The sequence below is a fragment of the Bos taurus genome, chromosome 7 (assembly GCF_002263795.3).
Source record: "Bos taurus isolate L1 Dominette 01449 registration number 42190680 breed Hereford chromosome 7, ARS-UCD2.0, whole genome shotgun sequence".
In the NCBI taxonomy this organism is placed as follows: domain Eukaryota; kingdom Metazoa; phylum Chordata; class Mammalia; order Artiodactyla; family Bovidae; genus Bos; species Bos taurus.
In genome coordinates, this window is record NC_037334.1 from 31596568 (window position 1) to 31616556 (window position 19989).

At 40.2% G+C, this 19989-nt stretch overlaps 1 protein-coding gene across 4 annotated transcripts in view; it reads right to left on the bottom strand.

The window, feature by feature from the left end:
• The window catches only part of SNCAIP (synuclein alpha interacting protein), a 258415-nt gene that overhangs the window by 215855 nt on the left and 22571 nt on the right, over positions 1 to 19989 (bottom strand). For all 4 annotated transcript variants that reach the window (XM_059888340.1, XM_059888339.1, XM_059888342.1 and 1 more), the window contains one exon: positions 18913 to 19019. The gene's annotated coding sequence lies outside the window, so the exon portion shown is untranslated. The remainder of the gene's footprint in view (positions 1 to 18912; positions 19020 to 19989) is intronic.

Here is a 19989-nt window from a genome sequence, read left to right on the forward strand (position 1 = left end):
GAAAACATGTCTCTTTATCCCATCTTTTTTTACTTAAGCTATAAACTTTCAGAGTAATTTGTCTCCTTTATCAGGGTCCTTGCAAGAAATAGCTGGCACATTCAAGTCAGATAACTTGAGGATCACTTACAAAGAGACCTTTACAAAGGTATAAGCAGAGGTACAGAGAAACCAGAAGGAATGGCGTGGTACCCCAGGCCTGAGAAGGCAAGGGGGACATTGCTACTGCAACAGGGGAAAAACGAAGGGGTAAAGAAGGCCTCTTACAAGCGCTGAGATTTTCAGTTAAGTAACATGGCCAGCCCAAATCAGCCTGCAGGGAGGAAATGGAAGTAAATGCCTGAACCTCATTCTCTTCTTTCCCTCCAGTCTCCTGATGGTGCTCCCACTGGTCAACACTACCGGATCTCAGAGGGCAAGAGAGCCTGTAATGCTGAGGTTTAAGTCAGCCCCTGGTGTGCAGAGCATGACAGAAAGGGTAAAGGGCAACTGCAAGACATTTAGCACAATGCTATTAAAAGCAACCAATATCTATTCAATGACTACATGTGAGGAATTCCTCATTTCCAAGATTTCATCATTTACATGAATTGGAATCCAAGAATTTCCCATGAAAATTGAATCTTTAGGTGTAGGGGATTATTACAGTAAAGTATAAGTAAATAGATGTGTGTTGTCCTAAGATGTGTATTCCAATACTGACGTCATCATGTTCTAGTTGTATAACTTTGGGTGAGTCACTTCCCATTCTTTGTATTCAGTGGTATCTATCAGGATGGTGATGATAGTCACATCTTTTTAACTTGTGTCACAGGATCATTGCTAGTATAAAGTTATCTAGTGGATAAGAAAACACTCTATATACTATAATAAACTTTAATTTTAATTTACTTTAGAAACATTTCTCTGAAGCCATGACATTTCCAGTCTCTTTACAAATCAAACTTCCCTCCTTTCCAAAGGAGGTACTCTTGTCCAGATTGGTTGGTTGTTTAACAGTTTAGACATTTATACCTCATGGAGCTGAATGAGAACTCAGAGTGTATACACAGACTTTCCCCAGAGAATTCCCAATTTCCTTCATCACATCAAGGAAATCTTATAAATAATGTCATATATATATAGAGTGCTTTGCTCATTAATTACATACGGTTACCTCCAGAAAGAAGATTTGGCTTGTCAAGAGTACTGCTGATTTGGCTCTCACTAGGGAAGTGAAGAGATGATGCAACAGCCATTGCATTAAGGACTTTCAGGTATTGTCTTCCTATCTCTCTCCCTCTGAAACCCTGAACTGGTTCCAGATGTTATGGAAAGTGCAATCCACAGGTATTTGGGGAGGTATATTCTGTGACTAGTTTAGCAACAAAAGAGTATCTGAATTCTGGAAGACTTTAACAAACTTCAGAAATATAAGTAGATAAAATAAAGCAAAGCAAACAAAAAATTCTTATATGGGATAGAAAAAGGAAAGAAACCAAGACAAAAAAAAAAAAAAACTAACTACTTTGAAATTTAAAAACACATACAAAAGCAATAGTAATAATAAATATAGGCTTAAAAGTATTTAATAAGGTAAAAATTAAATATAAATGAACTAGTAAATACAAACCAGAAAAAGAACAAAAAACACACCCAAAGAAAGTATAAGAGGAGTCAAAAGAAACAATTAAAAGCACAATAGAATATATATTTAATGTCAAATGTCAACTCTCTGAAAATACCAATAAACAACCCTTTTGTAACCAGATCAAGAATTAAAAAAATAGGAAACTGTAATTACAGATTTTTTTTTAATAAGAGAACATTTTTACAAAGTAGCTTTTAAAATTGGAACGAATGGCTTTTCCATAAAAAAAATAAAATTTCAGTGAAGTTAAAAACAGAATAGACCAGCAGCAATGCTGCTAAGTCGCTTCAGTCGTGTCCGACTCTGTGCCACCCCATAGATGGCAGCCCACCAGGCTCCCCGTCCCTGGGATTCTCCAGGCAAGAACACTGGAGTGGGTTGCCATTTCCTCCTTCAATGTATGTAAGTGAAAAGTGAAAGTGAAGTCGCTCAGTCGTGTCCGACTCTTCGAGACCCCGTGGACTGCAGCCCACCAGGCTCCTCCGTCCGTGGGATTTTCCAGGCAAGAGTACTGGAGTGGGGTGCCATTGCCTTCTCCGACCAGCAGCAATAGACAAATGTAAAATATAGACAAAATCCAGGACCAAAACATTTTATAGATAGATTCTACAAAATCAGACCAGACTATTGAGAGACTGCCAAAGTGGAACTCTTATAAAGCTAGATGAAAAAATCCTTCAATATAATATCAGCATTTTTGTTGAGGTACAATTCACATAGAATATTGTTTAGTTTCAGATGTACAACATGATTTAATATTTGTATATATTGCAAAATGGTCACCACAATAAGTGACGTTTGTCACCCTACGTGCATGCATGCTTAGTCGCTTCAGTTGCGTTCGGCTCTTTGCAATCCTATGGACTGTAGACCTCCAGGCTCCTCTGTCCATGGGGATTCTCCAGGCAAGAATACTGGAGTGGGTTGCCATGCCCTCCTCCAGGGGATCTTCCTGACCCAGGGATCGAAACCACATCTCTTATGTCTCTTGCATTGGCAGGCGGATTCTTTACCACTAGCACCACCCGGGAAGCCCATCTGTCACCACCTACAATTGTAAAAGGAATCAGCACTCTTAGTAAAGAATTTCATTAAAATAATAATATATATCATGATCAAAAAGGGTTTAACACAGTATTGCTAAATATTGGAAAAGTGATAGATAAACGCATCAGTGGAACAGTATAAGGAATCCAGAATCCAGAAATGCATTTATTTGTGTATGCCTACAATGGAGTAGGCAAAAAGTGGTGTTGGGACAACTGACTGTCCTTAAAAAAACGTTAGATTCATACTTCAGACAATTTTTGAAAATTCAATTTGAATAACAAGTATAAAACAAGAATAATATATATTATGACCAAAAAATATTAAAGTAATAATGCCAGATATTGGAAAATTAATAATCAAATTGATTGATAGAAAAGAATGGGCAATTCAGAAACAAATTCTTATGAAAAATGATGTACTATATACATCATGATGTAATATACATCAAATATGTATATATATATCAAATATGTACTATCTAATAAATGGTGCTTAAATAATTAAACATCCTGGAGTGTGAAGTCAAGTGGACCTTAGGAAGCATTACTATGAACAAAGCTAGTGGAGGTGATGAAGTTTCCACTGACCTATTTCAAATCCCAAAAGGTGATGCTGTGAAAGTGCTGCACTCAATATGCTAACAAATTTGAAAAACTCAGCAGTGGCCACAGGACTGGAAAAGGTCTATTTTCATTCCAATCTCAAAAATGGGCAATGATGAAGAATATGCAAACTACCACACAACTGTTCTCATTTCACATGCCAGCAAGGTCATACTCAAAATCTTCCAAGCTAGGCTTTAACAGTACCTGACCTGAGAACTTCCAGATGTACAAACTGGATTTAAAAAAGGCAGAGGAACCAGAGATCAAATTGCCAACATCTGTTGGATCATAGACAAAGCAAGAGAATTCCAGAAAAACATCTACTTCTGCTTCATTGACTACACTAAAGCCTTTGACTGTGGATTTCAACAAACTGGAAAATTCTTCAAGAGATGGGAATACCAGATCACCTTGCCTGCCTCCTGAGGAAATGTGTATGCAGGGCAAGAAGCAACAGTTACAACTAGACATGGAACAATGGACTGGTTCCGAACTGGGAAAGGAGTGCATCAAAGCTGTATATTGTTACCTGTTTTCTTGACTTATATACAGAGGACATCATGAGAAATGCCAGGCTGGATGAAGCACAAGCTGGCATCAAGATTGTCGGGAGAAATATCAACAACCTCAGATATTCAGATGACGCCACCCTTATGGTGGAAAGTGATGAGGAACTAGAGCCTCTTGATGAAAGTGAAAGAGGAGAGTGAAAAAGTTGGCTTAAAGCTCAACATTCAAAAAACTAAGATCATGGCATCTGGTCCCATCACTTCATGCAAATAGGAGAAAAATGGAAAAAGTGACAGACTATTTTCTTGGGCTCCAAAATCACTATGGATGGTGACTACAGCCATGTAATTAAAAGACGCTTGCTCTTTGGGAAAAAAGCTATGACAAACCTAGACAGCATATTAAAAAGAAAAGACATCACTTTGCCGACAATGGTACTATGCTGTGTTTAATCGCTCAGTTGTGTCCAACTCTTTGCAACCCTGTGGACTGCAGCCCATCAGGTGCCTCTGTCCATGGGGATTCTCCAGGCAAGAATACTGAAGTGGGTTGCCATGCCCTCTTCCTGGGGATCTTCCTGACAAAGAGATCGAACCCAGGTTTCCCACATTGCTGGCACATTCTTTAACATCTGAGCCACCAGGGAAGCCCTGTTGACAAAGGTTCATATAGTCAAAGCTATGATTTTTCCAGTAGTCATGTAAGGATGTGAGAGCTGGATCATAAGAAGACTGAGCACCGAAGAACTGATGCTTTCAAATTCTTGTGCTGGAGAAGACTCTTGAGAGTTCCTTGGACAGCAAGTAGATCAAACCAGTCAATCCTAAAGGAAATCAACCTTAAATGTTCATTGGGAGGACTGATGCTGAAGTTGAAGCTCCAATACTTAGGCTACCTAGTGTGAAGAACTGACTCATTGGAAAAGACCCTGATGCTGGGAAAGACTGAAGGCAGGAGGAGAAGGGGATGACAGAGGTTGAGATGGTTGGATGGCATCATCAACTCAATGGAAATGAGCTTGAGCAAACTCTAGAAGATAGTGAAGGACAGGGAAGCCTGGCAATGCTGCAGTCCATGGGGTCGAAAGAGTCAGACATGACTGAGCGACTGAACAACAATATTTAAAGTAGAAAAAAAAGTAAAGTTAGATCTCTATTTTATCCAATGCTAAAAAAAAATAAAAAATGAATTTTAGTTTGCTTAATAAGTAAGGTTAAAACAAAACAAAAAGACAAACAAAAGAACTTTGAAAGTCCAACTCTTTTCAACCCCATGGACTGTAGCTTGCCAGGCTCCTCTGTCCATGGGATTCTCCAGCCAAGAATACTGGAGCAGGTTGCCATTTCCTTCTCCAGGGGATCTTCCTGACCCAGGGATCAAACCCAAGTCTCCTGCATTATAGGCAGATTCTTTATCTTCTGAGCCATTTTATATGTATATAATCTTTCGATAAAGAATACTTCTTTAAAAAAAAAACACACAAAAAATCAGAATTCCTGATGAAAAGACAAAAGTTTTTCTATATAAAACTTATGAACCTTTTTGGATGTTTTGTTATTGGCATGACACAAAAGCTCCATCCACATATACCCCATTTCTCTCACTGACTGAAAATTCTGGGCAAAATACAAAACAACTTGAAGACTGAAAAGTAGACAAAAATAGGCAGATTGTAGAAAGGAGTCATAACTTGGAGAAGTGACTGCACAGGGATAAGATTCTCTTTTGTCCCTCTTTTCTCTTGTGGCTTTGCCCCCTCTGCAAAGTCTTAGAGTGCTGCAGGAGCGGCAATACTGTAAGTGGCTAAAACTCCAAGGAACATCCTGTATTTCTGGCCAGAGGAATGAGGAAAATGAGTGTCCAGGGACTGGAGAGTGAAAGGAGAATCCCAGAGGGACAACCTGGAGAGGAACGTGCCCGGATTCTCAGTGCGAACCGGCACTGTACACCGTCAGGTTCAGCCCTGACGGATGGAAGATGTTAATACCCGTCTCTCACCACATGATAGGACAAGGAGAGAAAACCCCTGTACAGATGCAGACAGTCTGAACAACACTCTCAGCCATCTTGATCTAATTTATAGAACACTGCATTCAAAAACTAGAGAATTCTACACATTTTCCCCGCAAGTGTTCATAGAAGAGTGACGATGATAGACTGTATGGTGCTGCTGCTGCTAAGCCGCTTCAGTCGTGTCGGACTCTGTGCGACCCTATAGACGGCAGTCCACCAGGCTCCCCGGTCCCTGGGATTCTCTAGGCAAGAACACTGGAGTGGGTTGCCATTTCCTTCAGGGCCATATATAACATGTTTTTATCAAATTTAAAGGATGAACATTATACAAAGTGAATTTGCTGACCACAGTGGAAATTAGAAATCAAGATTAATAATGTATCTTAGGAAAACACTAAATATTTGGAAATTAAGTAATAGTCACAGGTTAAAGATGAAATCAGAAGGATAGTTAGAAAATATTTTGAATCAAATGACAATGAAAATACAACATATCAAAATCTGTGGGATGCTGCTAGAGCAGTGGTGAGAGGAAAACATTGCTTTAAACAGTTATATTAGAAAGAAGGAAAATCTAATAGCAAAGACCAGAGTTTCACTTCAAGAAAATGAAGAGCAAAATAAACCCAAAGTAAGGAGAAGGAAAGAAATAATAATGAACAGAAATCAATGAAAGGAAAATGAACAATAGAGAAACTGCTTAGCAAACCAAAAACTGGTTCTATGAAAATATCAACAAAATTGACAAAGCTCTAGCTAGACTGATCATAAAGAAAAAAAGAGGAAGAGAAATAATGTCATCCATATGAGCAATGAAAAGGTGTTATCAACACTGCAGATATTAAAGAACAATAATAATGCTAGGAATAACTTTATGCCAAAATAGGAATATTGAAATGAATACATTTCCTAAAAAATACAACATATCAAAATTGACTTAAGAAAAAAAATGATATAAATAGCTCTATATTTATTAAAGCAATTAACTTTGTTATCAAAACTTTCTTAAGAAGAACAAGTTCAGGTCTAGATAAATTTACTGGTGAATTCTATAAAACACTGAAGAAAGAAATAACATGCCAATCTTATTCAAATATAGTGAAAATTAGAGGAGGAGGAATCACTTCCCAACAGTTTAGTAAAGAGAGTTTGTACGTTCAATTGCTCTTTGGCAACATTGCCAATGCAATTCAATGGGAAAAAGAATTTTTTTTTAAACTAACAGTGCTGAATCAAATGGATATCCACAGGGGGAAAAACAAGCATCAGTCCTCACATTATATGACACCCAACATGTAACTCCAAAAGGGCCACAGATACAAATACAATATACAAAAGGACAAACTAGAAGAAAATATCTTTGCAATATTAGGGTAGTTTTCTATCCTAGATAGAATATTGAAAGCATGATACGTGAGGGAAAAATTGATTAGTCAAAAGTCTTCAAAAATTGAAAACCTTTTCTTATTGACAGATGCCAATGAGACAACAAAAAGGCAAGTCATGGATGATGAAAGAAACTATTGGCAAACTAGATATCAGACAAAGGACATGTATCCAGAAGACATAAATCACTTGTAACTCAACTATAAAGACTAAAACCTAAAAAGAAAATGGAAAATTTGAAGAGCTACTTTACAAAAGAGGCTATACAAACATCTAATAAGGGCATGAAATGATGATCAATAACATCATTAGTCATCAAGCAAATATTACAATGAGATATAACTATATATTCATTAGAATGACTAAAATTTTTTAAAAAACTGGCCATACCAAGAGTTAGTAAAAATGTGGCAAAACTAGAACTCTTATAGTACTGCTGCCAAGCACAAAAATGGTGTAATTACAGGGAGAAAAAAGGAACCACAAAGCAGTGATCCCTAGCCACCTGTTCTCATTCACAGTGAAACCACTTAAAAGAGTCTATATCTGCTTTCCAAATTCTCTGGTGAAATATAAACATCTTATATATGTTGTTTATAAGGCACTCATTATATGGTATTCTGTCTTAGCTTGAATGGACTAAGAGAGAAATTGGTAGCAAAAGTTAGGTGTTGCTATAACAAAGGCCCAAAACTCATTGGAAAAGACCCTGATGCTGGGAAAGACTGAAGATGGGAGGAGAAGTGGGCAACAGAGGATGCGATGGTTGGATGGCATCACCAACTTGATATACATGAGTCTGAGCAAGCTCTAAGAGTTGGTGATGGACAGGGCAGCCTGGCGTGCTAAAGTCCATGGGGTCGCAAAGAGTAAGACACAACTGAGTGACTAAACTTAAAAGTATAGAAGTAGTTTTAGAACTTGGTAATGAGTGAAGGCTGGAAGAGTTTTGAGGTGCATGCTAGAAAAGTCTTACATTGCTATGAACAGACCATTAAGGGTGATTCTGGTAAGAGCTGTTCTGGGAAGGGTGATTCAGGAGAGGAGAGCCTCATTTTTCTTAGAGAATACCTGAGTAATCCTGACCAGGACACTGGTAGAAATGTGAACCATAAAGGTCATTCTGATGAGGTCTCAGACAGAAATGAAGAGCTTGCTACTAAAAACTGGAGAAAAGATAATCCTTGTAATAAAGTGTCTAATACCTTGACTGAACTGTGCTCCTGTTCTGGTGTTTCGTGGAAGGTAGAATTTGCAAACCATGAAATAGAATATTTAGCTGAAGCAATTTCTAAGCAGAGCACTGAAGATGAGGCTTGGATCCTTCTGAATGCCCATAGGACAACGTGAGAAGAGAGAAATGACTTGAAGATGGAATTGTCCTGCCAAAAGGAAGCAGAACTTAGAGAATGGACACATTCTCAGCCTACCCATATTGCAAAAATTGAAAAAGTGTGTTCGGGAGAGAGCACTAAGGGTGTGGTCAAGCATCTCTTTGATAAGGAGATTGGTGTGTATTTGCACCATGGATTTCATCAGCAACCTTGGCAGGAAAGCTACCAGTTTGAGCTGAGGAGGAAGGAGAGGAAGGATGAAGGAAGATCAGATGGCCGGACTTCTGGAATTTTACAGGATGAAACACTAGAAATATTTGATCATGAACGTGCATTGTTCTTCGAGACAAGGGAATAATAACCCTGAAGACAATTCAGAGATCAACAGGGTCACCCTCTTGGTTTCAAAAGGAGACTATCACCTCACTTTTGAAAGGACAGATAGCCTCTGCTCAAAGCCCTGGGGGTGGGGTTTCCCAGAGCAACCTGGGGGTCCCACCCAGCCCTGGCAAAGCTTCAGGGGCAAGACCATCCCCCCCCACCCCCAAAGTGGGGCTACGAGATGGAACTTCTGCCCTAGTGTCTGGAAGGTGAGACCTTTGTTCCACCTAGACCTGGAGGGCAGAGCATCAAGCCAAAGAGGATTGTACTCAAGCCTTAGATCTCATGGAACATGTCTTAGAGTTTGGACTTATTTGGGGCCTTTTACCCCTTTTTGTCTTTCCTATTTTTCCCCTTTGAGATGGAAGCATCTGTTTACTCTGACCTTCTTGTGGTGCCTGTCAGGCCACACATGTTCCTACCATTGGCCCTTCGCAATCGCTGCCCCTACTGTGTCAGTAGTCTCCATCCCCAGGCCTTGGAAAGGACCGCAGTCACTTCTCAATTTTATGCTCAAATATCTCACAAGACACTTCCCTGATGACCTTGTCTAAATAGAACTCCCAATATGCTCATCATTCTTAGTCTCCTATTCTGTTTTGTTCTTCTTCAAAGAAAAATGTTTATTTTATTCCCCCTTCCACTATGTCAATGAAAGACCCAGGAGTTCCAGGATTTTATGTTTCCCATTTACTGTTATGGTCTCAGTGCCTGGAACATGGTAGGTACTCAATAAACACTTGCTCTCTACTCGTTTATTTATTTCAGCACTGGTGGTTTTCTAACGAGAATTGTGTGGTTCACTCTAATTCTCAAATGTTTGCTGTCCCCTCCTACTTCTCCATCTTCCCCGCGGGATTCAGACATGGCTGAGGCACCCTCCCTGGACAGAAGCTTTAAGAGCCGGCACACCACTCAGCATGCCTTCTTTGCTGCTGCACCACAATCACCAGTGATGTTCTAGACAGAGGCGGCTCTGTCAGCCTGAGCCCCAGAGAAAATGCTGGGGAGCAAAGCCACCATCGATCATGTGGATCTGTGGCATGTATAGTAAATAAACTTTGCTATATTAAGCCACTGAGATTTGGGGGCTGTTCGTTTCTACAGTATAACCTAATTTATCCTGACTGGTACAGACACCTATGCAACCATAGGGCCCAAGAGGATCTAAAACATGTTTGACACATTGTGTAAGCTTGCCCGAGTTGGCTCTTCCTGAACAACCTAGTGTTTTGCCATCACAACATTTTCTTTAAAAAGAGAGAGTCAAACAAAGAAAAGCACTGGGACATTTAGTTTGGCGTCATCAGAAGTTATTTTCTTTCTTCACGCTTTCATGAAAAAGCATTACAGGAAAAAGCGAAGTAGCTTATGGATTTAAAAACTGTTTCCCACACATGGCATAACTTAAAATTGAATAAGAAACTTATAAATAAAACTGATTCTAAAGCTTTGCTTCAGGCCAATTGAATAAGAATCCCTGGGACTGGTGTCTTCAAATCTGCATTATTTTTAAAGTTATCTAACTGATGATGATGTAGCTAGTCCAAAAACCAGTTCTCAGGGTAAATGTCTCTATACTTACAACCCTAGGACATACAGGGAAATGTACAGATCAGCAAGAGTCCCTAGTCTATCCAACTTAAAAATACAACCATGGAGAAGGAGATGACAACCCACTCCAGTATTCTTGCCTGGAGAATTTCATGGACAGAGAAGCCTGGCGGGCTGCAGTCTATACAGTCCATGGGGTCACAAAGAGTCGGACATGACTGAGCGACTAACACACTTGAAACTATATGACATTTGAATTTGTTTTAAAAGAACCAAGCAAGAGAACACAAGTGGAGGTGAAGAAAAGACTGACCATAAATTGATAACTGTTGGATCTGAACAGGGGTTCAAAGGAATTCACTATACTATTCTCTCAACTTTCTCATGTTTGAAATTTCTATAATAAATTTTTAATGTTTAGAAAAAGGAAAAAATCCAGCATCTTGCAGATGAATGGATAAAGAAGATGTGGTACATATATACAATGAAATATTACTAAGCCATTAAAAAGAATGAAATAATGCCATTTGTAGCACATGGATGGACTTAGAGATTGTTATGCTGAGTGTAAGCCAAACAGAAAAGGAGAAATATTGTATGACATCCCTTATATGCTGAATCTAAAAAGAATTGATACAAATGAACTTATTTACAAAACAGGAAAGACTTAGAGAATGAACTTATGGATATAGCGGGAGAAGGATGAGGGAAAGAGATAGGAAGTTTGGGATGGACATGTACACTCTGCTATATTTAAAATGGATAACCAACAAGGACCTACTGTATAGCACAGGGAACTCTGCTCAATGGTATGTGGCAGCCTGGATGCGAGGGGAGTTTGGGGGAGAATGGATACATGTATATGTGTTGCTGAGTCCCTTCCCTGTTCACCTGAAACTGTCACAATATTGTTTGTTAATTGGCTACACTCCAATATAAAATTAAAAGCTTAAATACACACACACACACACAAACATCCCAAGATATGGCTTCTATAATCCCTCATTGAATTGCTATGCTTCAAATTGTCAGTGGGAATTTCTGGAAGATAACTTTCTAAAAAGGAAAATATTTGTTTTAGCTTCAGTGGTCATTAAATGGAAATGGCTTACACTGAGCAAAATTCTCAAGACAGCGTCACTTAGATTGTCTCATAGAAGTAGACAGAACTAAGAATTCCATTTATAAACTCACTACAATTGTTTTCTATTTAGATATTGTAAGATTGACTTGGATCTAGCAGGAGGATTTCCTTTATGAATACAATATGAGTTTGTTTCTTCTATTATTTTATAAGCTATAATTCAGATAAAATAGAACCAGTTACCAGGAGTCTTTCAGGAAACACCAAAATGTTACTGTTAGATGCCAGAAACTGCCAGAGTCAGATGTGAAGAAATAAATTGAACTCCATGTGGATATTTCCATGTTGGTATTTCCAAATACAGGCAATATAATAAGATCTTGAATCTTACACAAAACGGCTTTTTACCCCCATCCATACCTCATCCCAGGAGTCCCTCCTCCTCACAGGGATGAAGAAATGAAAGAAAGGGTTGCTGCTTTTGAACTTTTGTTTGATGGCAGGGTTGTGCTAAGTCAATTCAGTCGTGTCCGACTCTGTGACCCCCTGGACTGTAGCCCACCAGGCTCCTCTGTCCATGGGGATTCTCTAGGCAAAATGCTGGAGTGGGTTGCCATTCCCCTCTCCAGGAGATCTTCCTGACTCAGGGATCAAACCCACGTCTCTTACATCTCACTGCATTGGCAGGCAGGTTCTTTACCACTAGTGCCACAGGGTTGAAGTTGTCATAAAATTAAAACATTGAAGGAGTGGGCATTTGTGCTACCAACAGAGTTGGAGAAAACACACTCACTCTCCAATGCCCTGAAACGAAACAAGGCATCTGACACCAGTTTGTAATGTATTTGCTTTTAGGAGCAAGGGGCAATCGCACTAAACAATCCCTGTCCAAAATGAGCTGGTAGTGTAGTGAAGGTCACTAAGCCAGAAGCAATATCTGGGAGCCATGTGGTTTGCTGGATTCAAGGATCATCTCTGCCTGGTATGGCAGAAACTCAGCCTCATCCAGGTATCCATGCATCATTCAGGGAAAACAGAAATAAACGACTGCCATTGCTGATAGACGAAGAGAACTGGTCTACCACATCTTGGCTTCTTTGCCTTCATGTTTAGCAATACAAACACAAATGAGCTTTTTCTTTCCCACGAAGTAACTCATTAGTAGGTAAGTTATTTCAAGTCCTAGTATTACTACAAAGAAAAATAAATTCCTTTCTGGCACCACCTTAAAAGAAAAATTTCAATGGGATTACATTCCTTTAATCTATATGAACATAATAATACCTCCTTTTTTTAACCATTCCTCAGTCAAATCCCTATCACATGCTTTCTTCATTCCCACTTAAAAATAGCTTTTATATCTTGGATTTTATGATTTCACCTTGCCAAGCCTAGGCAAAAGTACAGACTTTCGTCAATTATCTGCATTATTTGGCATAAGTTACAAATTAAAACACAATGTTTGAATTATTCTGAAAACTGGGGAGATAAATATAAATCACATGCATGCAAAGAGAAAGAGACAGAGACAGACAGATATGAAACACACACTATTCCATATAGCTCCAGAGTGCTGGGTGATCCTGCCATTGTGCAATTTTTCTGCTCAAATCAACCTGTGAATTGAATGAAGGTGAGCATCACCTAGAACCTTGTGAAAGTTTCTGCTTTTCCAAAATTTTAATTGAAAATGTTTTTAACTAAGAATTCTTTTGTATGTGTCTCCCTTCTCCTCATAATTTCAAAAAACTTATTTTAAAATTTAACAGATTAGGTGCTTATCATCACAGGCTGTAGTCACCTATGCATGGAGGCATGCTCAGTCGCTTAGTCGTGTCTCTTTCTGACCCTGTGGACTATAGCCAACCCGGCTCCTCTGTCCTTGGGATTTTCCAGGCAAGAATACTGGAGGGGGTTGCCATTTCCTACTCCAGGGCAATTTCCCAGCCCAGGAACCAAACTTGCATCTCCTGCATTAGTAGGTGGGTTCTTTACCACTGAGCCACCCGGGAAGAAAACATTTCTGGGTAAAGTGAAAAAGTTCTTTCAGGTCTTTGGTCTGCCTGTCGGTTTGAGACGTGAAATGTGCCTTTTTAGTCTCACGCTCCCTTCAGCTTCTAATTTCCACATAATTGTCAGCAAATTTTGAGTTATCCTCCAAGATTGTCAATAGAGCAACATCTTTCTTAAAATAAATCATGGAACCTATCCCAAATTCACTTTATCCAGGGGGAAATGTTACTTTATTTGTGTAAAATTTTAAAGAATATATACATTTTAGTTCTTATTTCTTACTTATCTGTAAGTTCCAGCACACAAAAAAAGGAAAAAAGATCTCAATCGTTTAAAAAAATTTGTACTTTTGTAGCAGTTATTTGCTAATCTATACTACATTTGAAATTTGAGAGAACAAAAAAGATCTTTATTAAATCCTTTATTGTACTTTATAGTTCTTCAGTGTTTATTTCATTTATGTTACTTATTATTTATCAAATAATTTTATGTAAATATTTGTAATACGTTATTTCTCATTAACCTACAAGTTCCAAGAAGGCAGGAGAATTTGCCTGTCTTACTTGCCTCTGTGAAATGTAAGTTAATGCATACATTTATTTGAATAAATGAATGTGTCTGAAAAACTGAGCCATCTACACAGTAGGGACAGAGACAGTGTTTGCATTTTAGCTAATCAGGAACTGCCCAGGCCATTTACAGGAAGTCAATCCTTAGTGCATAGATCAAAGATCTGATAATATTTAGAAAATGGTCTGAGAGCTAAATGCTCTTTTGTCACTTCGTAAAATGCTGCCAAAATAATGAAGGAGAACAGTGACTGAGTGAAGCTATGTCGCACGTACAAAGCATGAGTCTCTGAGAATTTGAGGAAGCAGCGAGACTCTGAGCAGTTTCGTGTAGTGTCACAGTGGTTAACACACTGGAATCCTTGTCTGAATACTGTATGCCATCACTTACATGTGGAATCTAAAACGCAAAGCAAATTAGCAAGTAGCAGACGCACAGATACAGAGAACAAAGCTGTGGGTACCAGTGGCGGGGGGTGGGGGCAATGTATGGGTAGAGGGAAGCATAAACTACGGGGTGTAAGATAAGCTCAAGGATGTGTTATACAACACAGGGAATATAGCCAACATTGTGGAAGCACTATAAAGGGAAAGTAACCTTTAAAATTGTACAAAAATAAATAAATAATTTAAAAAATTTTTAAAGAATCCTTATCAGAAGTTTTGTACATCAGTAAATCTCTCAGAACCATTTTAAATTTCGAACTATGTATCAAGAACTGAGAAAAGGACTGAGATTTTAACTTATATACAGATGAATTAGTTTGCAGTTTCATGTGCTTAGTCGCTCAGTTATGTCCGACTCTTAGCGACCCCATGGACTGCAGCCCACCAGACTTCTCTGTCCATGGGGATTCTCCAGGCAAGAATACTGGAATGGGTTGCCATGCCCTCCTCAAGGGGATCTTCCCAACCCAGGGATCAAACCCAGGTCTCCCACATTTGAAGCGGATTTTTAACCATCTGTGCTACTAGGGAAGCCCAGTTTCATAGAGGACCCCTGGATCAGAGACACAGAACAGTTTGTTATACACAGCAAGAGCAGTAACACTTCCATGCTAGTCACTGAACCCTAGGGCACTGGGAGGAAAACCATACTAAACCCATGCAGGAAATAGTGGCACCCCAGGAGGGGAGCCCCAAGCTTAGGGAACCTGAATCTTTTATGACGGACAGGGAGCAGGGAGATGCTGTTTCCCAAGGCTGTCCACTGTTTTCTGAGGTACACATCCTCAGAAAACAGCCAAGAAGAAAGAACAGTCAGTATGTCCATTTTAAGATGTGCATGTGAGACTCATGGACAATTGTCAATTAACACCGTGCCTCTGAAAGATTTCCCCCGACCCCTGGGCCTTCAGTATATTAATAAATATACAGGGGTGGGCACAAAGATACACACAAAAATATCCTCCAGCACTCTATATGGCTCTCTCTCTCTCTCATACACACACACACACACACACACACACACACACTACTGTCAGAAGGTGGAACAAAGCAAGTGAAGGTCTACAAAACCACATGGTCAACTAAGAAAGAGGGCAGGAGACGAGCACCCAATCTATCAACTGGCTTTAGGGTATCAGACGCGAATCACGAGTTGATGCAGAGAACAGAGATGAGGAAAAACTCCAATCAGCTATTCTGCTCTCCTGTCAGAATCTATTGTCTTGGGTGCAAGTTACATCATTTCTCCTTATTTTATTATGACGTAGAGTTTATGAAAGCCAGACTAGCCCTTTAAAGGCTGTTTTAGCTCCACTTAACACATAGCGGCTTTGTTATCCTCAAAGGCCAGAAGAGACCCAAGGATGAGAGTTCAGATATTCCAGGAGTTGCCAGGGTGAAAGAAAAAGAAGAAAAGCCATTTGTCACCTGTCACACAAGGACCCAACACCGCTGACGTAGAAATCCTGAGAATCTGGCCTATTCCTGCTCCTACTGGAGCATTTAGGTTAAAAACGAACAGGATTTCCAAGGTTTGGAATTGGAAGAAGCCTTAGCTGTGCAGGACAATATGTTTGTTCTGTAAAAAATAAATAAATAAATAAATGCCTGCATTTGTTCTTTAGAAAGTCCTTCAAGCCCTCAGGGCACGCAGATACTAAGTGTAAAGGTTTTTTCAAGGATAATAAAAAGCTCTTGAGGATTTATAAACTGTTTCATCTGTCAGAAACTATTTATGCAGACCTTGGCACGTAGAGTGAATTACTCTTATTAAACAAAAATTGAGAAAATTGCTGAAGTCTCACCAGAAGGTACCTGTAGTCCATCAGAAGCTAAGATACTCCATAAGCTATAAACTTAAGAGAAGAGAAATTGTGTGTCTCTGTGAATGTCTGTGGTGAGATGAATGACTCCACAGAGAATGTATCCCAGCTTTATTCCTCAAGCTGCTTGCTGCGTTGGCTGATTTGTCCATCCTCATCCCCCAGGGAGCTCAGAGAGGGAGGGTGTTTGCAAGGACCACATCCCAAGGGCAGGTGCCCTTTCCATTTCTCAAGTTGCCTCTCTGCCCACACACAGTATGTACGCTGTCGCAGAGCAGGAGCAAACCTATTCAAGCATCATGACAGAGTGCAAGGCCCTGTGCAGAGTGCCCTCCACGGATTATCAACTTCTAGCAACAATCCCACGAGGTCCTGTTATTAACTTCATTGTACAGATGGAGGGATGGAGGCTAGAGGAGGGGGAGGATAGAGGATTGAGGATGGAGAGATTAAAGAATTAGCTGAATCCCATAGCTGTGGTGCTAGATCTGAGATGGCACCTCAGGTAGCCTGCCTCCGGAACAGACTTGTCCTCTTCCTAACGCCACAGACATCTCTGCTTCCAGAAGTCACAGGATCACAGATCCAGCTGGTGATTCCATGGACACACGTGGGAATCTGACTGAGCAGTCGTTTCTCACAGTGGCCACTCAGTCCAGACTTAGCTCTCCTCATTTACCTAATTCCAAGCTCCAGTCCTTTCCTCAACCCTTTGTCTCTTTTACCTTTTCCCTCCTCTTTCTGACTTCAGAAGGCCTTAACGGTTCTGATTTTTCATCAGTTTGCCAAATACATTCCCATGAAGTGCTTGGCCCAGGTAGAGGCTCGAGAAATATTTGTTGAGGAAGATTAGAAAGCAGGTAATTCCCATTCTACTGGGCTCATTAGCATCAAAACCACTCATTGCACATGTCCTGCCTCAGGATGTCCCATCTTTGTTCTGTCATCTGAATCCATAAATCCTCACATTTTTACCTTCCAACAACTGCTCCATCCATCTAGGATGACCAGGACAGGATGCCAAACTCACTTGAACTAATGGCCCCATTATACAAACATTTTACAAGTTTTTTTTTTTTACCCCCAAGTTCTTATTTAAATATTCCATCAACACTTCTAGAACTTCTCCAATCAAAATAATAGTTTTCTAAGACTCCATTGATACCACATATTAGAGCTGCACATGGTTTCTGTGAAATGAGCATCATCCTAGTAGCGATCAGAATAGAGAAAAATGTACACAATCACTAAATGTTACATAACTTGTGTCTGAAAATGTTACCACATCAAACAATTAATGATATTCATTTATCACTATTTTCCATAGCTTTTTAAGTGGACTTAGCTCCTCTTGGCTGTCTGCCCTGGCTTCTCTCTCTGTCCTGACAGAATACTCCTATGAGCTCTTTTTTTTTTCAGTCCTATTGCCAGTCCTACTGCAGAACGCCAAGGTCTGAGCAGTAAGAATGAGGCAGCTGGGGTCAGCTTTCTCACATAAGGATGCTGTCTACCTTTCAGTTGCTCACTCCCTCACAATCCCAATTCTATATTGAGAAAGGTCACAATATGCTGACATTTTCTTCAAGAAACTGAGAATTCACCTTTAACTTTGGCTCTTTCTCATACTCACTCTAGTCACTTAATCCTACTTCAAGTGGACCTAAGGAAGGAATTCCACTCCCTTTTATTCAGTCTTGGAGCTCAGAGTCCTAAATGAACTTCAAAATTCTAGACAAATACCAAGGAAATATTCTGGGGTCTAGACAATGGAATTTCACTGAAGGGTTGCATAGACCATGGAGCAGAATCCGTCCAAGTGAATTCTGCCTTTGCAAACACAGGATCTTCTCCTCCACCAACCCTCCATCTCATCACCAGCCAAATCCTTCCTAGATGTTCATCCCCCTCTTCAGACGTCATTAGAGACTCTTTATCAACTCCAACAAGTCTAAGCTCTTCCTGGCTTGTGGGACTCTCCATCACTTTGTGCTACCCTTATAACCTGTCCCTGAGCAGATTTTTGAGGTGGAGATCTGCAGGCAGGAAATATAGGGCCTACTTTGGTAAGTGATACCTGGGGAAGGAGGGAATGCAAGATTGGGCAGAGAGAGGGATGCCAGGCTATGATACAGTCACAAGAGAGGCCTTTGTATCCCACTGGAGGCCTGGAGCCGGGACGCCCTGCAGAAACCTTCACTGCGGCCATAAGGCCCAGCCTTTGCATCAATAAATGACTGGACACACATTGTGCTGGGAAAGAGAATGGGATCTTGTCCCTCAGCTCTCCTCTGAGGGCTCTCAGCTGAGAGACATCATCCATCAACAGTCCCAGCAGCGAGAGGAATGAGCGGCCAGTCCGGAGCGGGGGTCTGAGGGCCTATTATGGCATCTACCATCCATGGTTTTTCTTTCTCCTCTCCATGCCCATTTTTCTCCCAGATCAGCTCTGTCTCATCAACATCTGTAGTCTCATATCCAGAACCCTGGGCTTTTCCTCCCAATAAGCCACTAACCTCTGTTTCACGCATCTGAGTCTCTCTTTCTCTCCTGAGATATTATCTCTTCTTCAGGTCCCAGTTGTTTGCTGCTCTTGCTGAGCACTCTGCTGAACTTCTTCCACCTGTGGCATAAATTAGCACTTAAATAGTGTCTTCAGTGGAACATTACTCAGTCATGAAAAGGAACACATTTGACCAGTTCTAACGAGGTGGATGAACCTAGAGCCTGTTATAAAGAGTGAAGTAAGTCAGAAAGGGAAAGACAAATATTGTATATTAATGCATATGTATGGGATCTAGAAAGACAGTACTGCTGAACCTGTTTGCAGGGCAGCAATGGAGACACGGACATAGAGAAGATGTGTGGACGGAGTGGCGGGGAGGGGGAAAGGAGAGGGTGGGACAAACTGAGAGAGTAGCACTGAAACATAGACTTTATCATATATAAAATTAGATAGCCAGTGGGAATTTGCTGTATGATGCTGGGAGCTCTGTGACAGCCTAGAGGGGTGGGATGGGGTGGGAAGGAGGTTCAAGAGGGAGGGGACATACGTATACCTATGGCTGATTCATGTTGATGTACGGCAGAATCCAACACAATATTGCAAAGCAATCATCCTCCAATTAAACATAAATTTCAAAATATATACAGTGTCTTTTAGTTGAAGCACCAATGTCATTGGTTCATGTGCCTGGGGGTGAGGGGGCAGGAAGCAAGAGAAGAAAATGTATATTTTCTCCTCACTTGGATGATGTACTCCTTGAGGGTAAATACCACAGTTTAACTTCTTGTGTACTATACAACATATGAAGAGTGCTGTGCATATTGAAAATTCACAGTACCTCCACAAAAAGTATATATTTAGCACCTAATTATGTGCCAAGCAAGCAGCACTCTATGCACTGGGGTTTCGATTGTAAATAAGATAAAGGTAATCTCAAGGAGATTGCATTCTGCTTATTAAGAACTGGAGGGGCTTTCCAAGTGACTCAGTGGCAAAGAATTCGCCTGTCCATGCAGGAGACTCGGGTTTGACCCCTGGGTCGGAAAGATCTCCTGAGGAGGAAATGGCAACAACCCACTCCAGTAGT